The following is an 8,942-nucleotide window of genomic DNA, read 5'->3' as shown; positions in this document are numbered from 1 at the left end:
AAAAAGCCAAATATGATCTTACTGAAAGACATTATTTGTATACTTATGCATTCTTGACTGTCTATATTTCTGTTATGAATAAACTACATAATACATTATCACATTAGTATGTTGTATTTTATTAGCTTTGTCTTTCTTATCCATCTGTCTGATGCCAAGCAGAGGAAAATGTCACTGAAGCCAAGTTGAGTGAGAGAGGCTCTATGTCCACACAAATTCTCGCTTGATATCACAATATACTCACTTAATTTCTTAACTGTAACACATGTTTATAAAATTCAGAAAATATCTTCTCTCAAATCTCTAGCTCTTGATTTGCTGAGGACAGTGTACAAAAAAGACTGGCTTTCTTACACAGCCCTTGCACTGAATTGGAGACAAATTGGCAAATTGTCCCCCAGATAAAACAAAACACTGTGTCAGCTATATGTCTTGTATTTTCTTATATTTGGTTCAAATATACTGTAACTTGATTAGGGAAAAAAGCATCTCCTTTGAAACATAAACTAAAACAAACCAGCATTGTTTACCTCATATTTATCTGAAACATTTACTCTACTCCATTATCTCACTCAGTATTTCTCAAACATGATGTTATGAAAACCCTGTTATTTTGACAGAATGGAATGCTTGCTTTGGACAATTCAATGCAAAATGTGTCACTACCCACTGTAGTCCACATGTGGATGAGAGATCTCACTAGTCAGGAGAGGCCTTTCTTCCAATCATATATTAATAAATTGTTCAAGAAAACCTGACTATAAACTGTCTGTGACAATAAACCTCCAAGGCCAGAGCATGTATATCAACTATGGATACAAAAGAGATGAGAGTCTGATCAACTGCTGCGAATCACAATGTCCAGCAGAGGTCTCTGTCAGCCAATGACTCTCCCTTCACCTTTTTTTGTGTGATTTCTCATGTGCATATGTGTGTGTGTGTGTGTGTGTGTGTGTGTGTGTGTGTGTGTGTGTGTGTGTGTGTGTGTGTGTTTGTGTGTGTGTGTGTGAGTGCATGCATATGTGTGTGTGTGTGTGTGCGCACGTGTGTGTGCACGTGTGTGTGTGTGTGTGCATGCATATGTGTGTGTGTGTGTGTGTGTGTGTGTGTGTGTGTGCGCGCACACGTGTGTGTGCACGTGTGTGTGTGCGTGCCTTCCTGTCTGTGTTGGCATTTGGACTTTGGAAAATCCCTTTATCTCTCTCCCTCCGCTATGTGTGCATGTGTGTGTCTGTATGTGCTTGTCTGTATGACTCCCTGTCTCCGTCACTCTGTGCAACGTAGCGTGAGGCTGTGCTGTTATCATATCGTCTCCAGGAAATGCTGTGGGTTTGGGTCTGTGGTTTTCTGAGATGTCAGAAACTTTCCCACTATCAGTGTTACACAGCAGGTTGATGTCTAGCCTACATAGGGAGCACTATTTTTAGCCAATCTTAATGACCAGGGCCCGTATTCACAAAGAATTTTAGGGCTAAAAGTGGATCCTAACTGGCTAATTTAGGGAGGAACTCCTAAAAATAATGGGCGTGTCACTCCTAACTTTATGACTCCTAATTTTTTTCACTAAAAGTTATTCACAAAGCATTTTAAGGCTAAAAGTAGCTCCTAAGTCTAGGACAGTGTAAAAGAACTCGAGAGGACTTCTAACTCACTAAGACCTATTCACAACCCGCTTAGTGGCATTTCACGTCGCGATGTTTTGAAATGACCGTGCAGTGCAGGAGCTCGCTGTCATGCAAGGGAATAAATGTGCATTGCAACTAAGGATGCAAATGCAATAATGCCACCGACAACCAAAACCACCATTGCATGTAAACTAAATGTAACGTCTCATTGTGCCTAATTAAATTAAATCGCTTCTCCTCTTTGCAAATATAGGCTACGTGTTTTCATGCAGATTAATTTAAAACATGTTGCAAAGATACTGCTCCAGTCCATAGTGTTTCATTAAGCCTAGGCTTGCTTTACTCTTTATTCATTAAGGCTATGCCTATTTATTCATCATCTTCCATCCTTCACAGCCCGACATAGCGCACGCATTCTCACCTAACACCTGTCACTCAACTCGTCATTGTAGGGGAGGTTTGCCATCATTCCCGCGTTATAATCACCAGCCAATCAAGGTGGTCACTTTCATCAAGCTCGTGCATGAGTAATGACGTCAACCATAGCAACGAAGACTCACTTTTAGTTTAGGAGTGGGCGTTTCTCCTTACTAAAAGTAGGTCTGAAAGGCTTTGTGAATAACTTTTATGGGAAAACTCCTAACTAAAATCTTCTAGCGCGATTTAGGAGTACTCTTAGTGGTAAGATAAGATGCTTTGTGAATACGGGCCCTGATTTTCTCTTTTTTTAGGAAGTTAAACTGCCTAATTATATAGGGTATATGTAAGTAGTCAATAACATATAACTCTTCCTGAATGACTTGATGAGGCAGATGTGTGTGAATGCATGTGCCTGTATATTAGTGGCTCCAGCTCTGTGAGTGTGTGTGTGTGTGTGTGTGTGTGTGTGTGTGTGTGTGTGTGTGTTTGTGTGTTTGTGTGTGAGTGAGATAGAGAGAGAGAGAGAGAGAGGGGGAGGGAGAGAGAGAGAGAGAGAGTGCAGGTTGCAGGTGTTCATGTTCAACCAGCAGTACCATGGCCATTTGAAAACTTAAAAATCTCACCCTTTGTTACTGCCATCATTAAAGCAACACTAAAGAGATTTTAATAACTTATTAATAATATTGAAGGCATAATATTTCCAAAACCATCTCAGCTTGTTCATCAACTCGTAACAGGGCCAATGGCACGTATTCATTCACTTTGTGGCTAAGTTTACCAGATCGTGTAGCGGATCTGAAGTTGGATGGAATGAGACATAAAAAACTACAAATTAGACTTACATTGATGCCACAATACATCATACCTTCATAAATTCATGCAACATACTCTACCCTGTCGTTATTTGCTGGATAAACAAATAGTGTGTGTGTGACAGAGGAAAAGTGCTTTAGTGTTGCAGCAGAGAAACTATGCTTTGGTCACTACCGCTAAAATATGTGTATGTGTTTACTTTACTCACGTTGAGTATCTTACTGCAGGTTAGCGTGTTGCTGTTGGGACCTGCAGACTCTGCAGCTTGTAGAGAAGGCTCTTTTATTAGACATTATTCAGCGCTTACAGAGGAAGTTCTTCGTATCCTTTTCATCGCTTAACCACAGCCTCTCTATCCTATCATATGCAGAGTGAGCTGCATAAATTAAGCCACCCATGCAAAAGTTGACTAAAAGAGGAATAATAAACTCATCTTTTGAAAACTTGCGTTAGGATGCCTTAATTGAAAACAATGAGGGAAAATCCAAGCTTTAAGGACACGACTTTCCTTTGTGAATAAATCATGTGCTGTATCATACGGTACATGAATAAATGTTATTCCTTCAAAATACAGGGGGGATGTGTGAGAACACCCCTATGTTAAATTCCCATAGATGCAGGCATAGTTGTATTTTTAAAAGCCAGTTTTTGCATTGATCCAGGATACTATGCGTTCTGATCAAGTGCCCTAAGTTGCTTTTGAGATTGAAATAGCCCCACCAATCAACATTCCTAGTGATTGGCATGGTTTTATTTAGCTAATAGATGACTTGATTTGCATTGAGAGATGATATTATGAAAAGTACCACATGCCAATCACTAGGTACGATCACTACGATGAGGAGTATGTGATGATGTGGGGCTATTTGAATTTTATTAATTCCATTATTATAATTTCATATTCATTATTGTTTTAGTAAACTTTAGATAGTGTGGCTATCACCATCCTAAGCTCAATCTTTTAAGATTGAACATTAGTATGGGAAGGCTGCGCTTTGTTTCTACTGCATAAGAGGCGTGATCAAAGGGCATCGTTCAAATGACTCTGTAGAGTCCTGAGTTGACGGGTGAAATCCAAATTCGACGGAAGTTCAAGCAGGACTCATCCAGCCTAAACTTTAGCATGAGTGTCTGAACTTATACACAGCATTGTATTGTTCAGTGACAATCACAGGGCATTGCATGAGTTCAGACACTCACGCTAAATAATGGAATCAAAATAATAAAAATTGCAAGGCCAATTAACCTGTCTGACTTCTCCCGGTACTGTACTGGCCTCATTGATCTGAGCATGCTGTGTAAAGTAGTGGGCAGGGAGGGGTTAATGCCGCTGGTGCTGTAGGTTAGGGAGATTACAGAGACAAATGAAGAGTGGTTTTTTTTAGGCCAAGAGTGAGCCTTGAGGTAAAGCCACACGCTAACAGGAAGACAGCCACCCACATTGCCAGCAGAACGTGTGCTAACTAAACCAAGTTAGGTCGACATACGGTAAACAAGGTCACAGGGTGATATGCTCGTTCAGAATGAAGGGGATCTTATTTTTTACTCTTTGCCTTATTTCAGGTAAATGATACACACATGGAATCAATGCTAGTGCATATGGGCTGCTTCTTGCCTTGAGGATGTAATGTTTTGTTTCTTGCTCTGTTGGCTTCTGCACAAGTGCATCCATGGTGCTTTGGCTTATTTCATGACTATTTGTGACTCTGGGTTCTGGCCCTCTTCATGATTCTCTTCTCTTCATGTCTGTTTTAGTACCAGGAAGAAGTGCATATACTAGAAAGCTGAAAGCTTATATTAATGGGGGAATACTCATTTTCTGCCAATTTGATGAACAACATAAAGAAAAACAGAAATACCTCTGCAAAGGTGAAAATTCAACCTGCCCTTATAATCGGTTAGGTTACAATGACAGCAGAGTCCTCCAGTATGAAAATGCTCGCAGGGACTATTTAACCATTCTCATCACAAACCTCACATCAGAGGACAGTGGGACTTATTACTGTGGGGCCGAAGATGGACATTTAGGGGATAAAATCACTTTGATTGTAAAATCAGGTAATATGTATTTATATGCATTTCCAACCCGTTCTCATCCCTGGGCGTCATATAAGGCCGTTTTGTCACGTCCTTCTGCGTTTTCTGCACACGCATATAGCGCCCTTGCGCGTCAATATAACGACGCGCATGGCTTTCAATCAACTTCAGTGTAAAACCATCCGCGATGGGAGCAGACGCCCTGGGCTTCACCCGTCATTAACTACTGCATAGACGTACGTTTGGAGCAACAACGAGTCATATTTTCTCCATGATGATAGGCTAGCCTACACTTACAACAAAAGTACATTAATAGTTTTTTATATAGAGGAGTTTATTGGCCGTTTTTAACACCTTTATCGTGTGTTTATCTCAATGTAACCCACTGTCGTTTCACTGGACGCAGTCGGACTTGGCTTCCCATTGACCCAGGTGCGGCGATAGCGGACGCTCTCAGTAAAAGCAGCGTGCAGACAATTTACTTTGGTTTTAAACTAGTCTGTGGTAACTTTAATTTAAACATGACTGTATGCTTGGTAAGCTTAACCACAAATACGATCATATGTGACATAAACAGGTCATCAATGGCCCGCATAGAGGAGTTTATTGGCCGTTTTAACACCCATTATCGTGCGAGAGAGACGCTCATGGCTTTCAACTATCCACAGACGTTTCACTGGACGCAGTCGGGCTGGCTTTCCAAGTGCGGCGACAGCGGACGCTCTCAGTAACAGCAGCGTGTAGACAATTTACTTTGGTTTTAAACTAGTCTGTGGTAACTTTAATTTAAATATGACTGTATGCTTGGTAAGCTTAACCACAAATACGATCATATGTGACATAAACAGGCCATCAATGGCCCGCATAGAGGAGTTTATTGGCCGTTTTAACACCATTATCGTGCGAGAGAGACGCTCATGGCTTTCAACTATCCACAGACGTTTCACAGGACGCAGTCGGGCTGGCTTTCCAGTTGCGGCGATAGCGGACGCTCTCAGTAACAGCAGCGTGCAGACAATTTACTTTGGTTTTAAACTAGTCTGTGGTAACTTTAATTTAAACATGACTGTATGCTTGGTAAGCTTAACCACAAATACGATAATATGTGACAAAAACAGGCCATCAATGGCCCGCATAGAGGAGTTTATTGCTCGTTTTTTTAACACCATTATCGTGCGAGAGAGACGCTCATGGCTTTCAGCTATCCACAGTCGTTTCACAGGACGCAGTCGGGCTGGCTTTCCAAGTGCGGCGACAGCGGACGCTCTCAGTAACAGCAGCGTGCAGACAATTTACTTTGGTTTTAAACTAGTCTGTGGTAACTTTAATTTAAAAATGACTGTATGCTTGGTAAGCTTAACCACAAATACGATAATATGTGACATAAACAGGCCATCAATGGCCCGCATAGAGGAGTTTATTGGCCGTTTTAACACCATTATCGTGCGAGAGAGACGCTCATGGCTTTCAACTATCCACAGACGTTTCACTGGACGCAGTCGGGCTGGCTTTCCAGTTGCGGCGATAGCGGACGCTCTCAGTAACAGCAGCGTGCAGACAATTTACTTTGGTTTTAAACTAGTCTGTGGTAACTTTAATTTAAACATGACTGTATGCTTGGTAAGCTTAACCACAAATACGATAATATGTGACAAAAACAGGCCATCAATGGCCCGCATAGAGGAGTTTATTGCTCGTTTTAACACCATTATCGTGCGAGAGAGACGCTCATGGCTTTCAGCTATCCACAGTCGTTTCAGAGGACGCATTCGGGCTGGCTTTCCAGTTGCGGCGATAGCGGACGCTCTCAGTAACAGCATCGTGCAGACAATTTACTTTGGTTTTAAACTAGTCTTTGGTAACTTTAATTTAAACATGACTGTATGCTTGGTAAGCTTTACCACAAATACGATCATATGTGACATAAACAGGCCATCAATGGCCCGCATAGAGGAGTTTATTGGCCGTTGTAACACCATTATCGTGCGAGAGAGACGCTCATGGCTTTCAGCTATCCACAGACGTTTCACTGGACGCAGTCGGGCTGGCTTTCCAGTTGCGGCGATAGCGGACGCTCTCAGTAACAGCAGCGTGCAGACAATTTACTTTGGTTTTAAACTAGTCTGTGGTAACTTTAATTTAAACATGACTGTATGCTTGGTAAGCTTAACCACAAATACGATAATATGTGACATAAACAGGCCATCAATGGCCCGCATAGAGGAGTTTATTGCTCGTTTTAACACCATTATCGTGCGAGAGAGACGCTCATGGCTTTCAGCTATCCACAGTCGTTTCACAGGACGCAGTCGGGCTGGCTTTCCAAGTGCGGCGATAGCGGACGCTCTCAGTAACAGCAGCGTGCAGACAATTTACTTTGGTTTTAAACTAGTCTGTGGTAACTTTAATTTAAAAATGACTGTATGCTTGGTAAGCTTAACCACAAATACGATAATATGTGACATAAACAGGCCATCAATGGCCCGCATAGAGGAGTTTATTGGCCGTTTTAATACCATTATCGTGCGAGAGAGACGCTCATGGCTTTCAGCTATCCACAGTCGTTTCAGAGGACGCATTCGGGCTGGCTTTCCAGTTGCGGCGATGGCGGACGCTCTCAGTAACAGCAGCGTGCAGACAATTTACTTTGGTTTTAAACTAGTCTTTGGTAACTTTAATTTAAACATGACTGTATGTTTGGTAAGCTTAACCACAAATACGATCATATGTGACATAAACAGGCCATCAATGGCCCGCATAGAGGAGTTTATTGGCCGTTGTAACACCATTATCGTGCGAGAGAGACGCTCATGGCTTTCAGCTATCCACAGACGTTTCACTGGACGCAGTCGGGCTGGCTTTCCAGTTGCGGCGATAGCGGACGCTCTCAGTAACAGCAGCGTGCAGACAATTTACTTTGGTTTTAAACTAGTCTGTGGTAACTTTAATTTAAACATGACTGTATGCTTGGTAAGCTTAACCACAAATACGATAATATGTGACAAAAACAGGCCATCAATGGCCCGCATAGAGGAGTTTATTGGCCGTTGTAACACCATTATCGTGCGAGAGAGACGCTCATGGCTTTCAGCTATCCACAGACGTTTCACTGGACGCAGTCGGCCTGGCTTTCCAGTTGCGGCGATAGCGGACGCTCTCAGTAACAGCAGCGTGCAGACAATTTACTTTGGTTTTAAACTAGTCTGTGGTAACTTTAATTTAAACATGACTGTATGCTTGGTAAGCTTAACCACAAATACGATCATATGTGACATAAACAGGTCATCAATGGCCCGCATAGAGGAGTTTATTGGCCGTTTTAACACCCATTATCGTGCGAGAGAGACGCTCATGGCTTTCAACTATCCACAGACGTTTCACTGGACGCAGTCGGGCTGGCTTTCCAAGTGCGGCGACAGCGGACGCTCTCAGTAACAGCAGCGTGCAGACAATTTACTTTGGTTTTAAACTAGTCTGTGGTAACTTTAATTTAAACATGACTGTATGCTTGGTAAGCTTAACCACAAATACGATCATATGTGACATAAACAGGCCATCAATGGCCCGCATAGAGGAGTTTATTGGCCGTTTTAACACCATTATCGTGCGAGAGAGACGCTCATGGCTTTCAGCTATCCACAGTCGTTTCACAGGACGCAGTCGGGCTGGCTTTCCAAGTGCGGCGATAGCGGACGCTCTCAGTAACAGCAGCGTGCAGACAATTTACTTTGGTTTTAAACTAGTCTGTGGTAACTTTAATTTAAAAATGACTGTATGCTTGGTAAGCTTAACCACAAATACGATAATATGTGACATAAACAGGCCATCAATGGCCCGCATAGAGGAGTTTATTGGCCGTTTTAATACCATTATCGTGCGAGAGAGACGCTCATGGCTTTCAACTGTCCACAGACGTTTCACTGGACGCAGTCGGGCTGGCTTTCCATTGAACCCAGGTGCGGCGACAGTGGACGCTTTCAGTAACATCAACGTGGAAACAATTTGCTTTTGTTTTAAATTTGTCAGTAAAGCCTAAACTTAATTTAA

The 8,942-nt window shown here is 42.2% G+C and overlaps 1 long non-coding RNA gene across 1 annotated transcript in view; it reads left to right on the top strand.

Annotated features, from left to right (window-relative positions):
• Nucleotides 1–4,345: 4,345 nt before the first annotated feature.
• LOC134083419 (uncharacterized) overlaps nucleotides 4,346–8,942 on the top strand; it is an 8,390-nt gene continuing 3,793 nt past the window's right edge. Inside the window, exon 1 of the long non-coding RNA XR_009939731.1 lies at nucleotides 4,346–4,421. This is a non-coding gene — a long non-coding RNA (uncharacterized LOC134083419). The remainder of the gene's footprint in view (nucleotides 4,422–8,942) is intronic.

Source organism: Sardina pilchardus, chromosome 1 (genome assembly GCF_963854185.1).
Source record: "Sardina pilchardus chromosome 1, fSarPil1.1, whole genome shotgun sequence".
Lineage (NCBI taxonomy): Eukaryota > Metazoa > Chordata > Actinopteri > Clupeiformes > Clupeidae > Sardina > Sardina pilchardus.
This window is presented reverse-complemented; position numbering and strand designations above follow the sequence as displayed.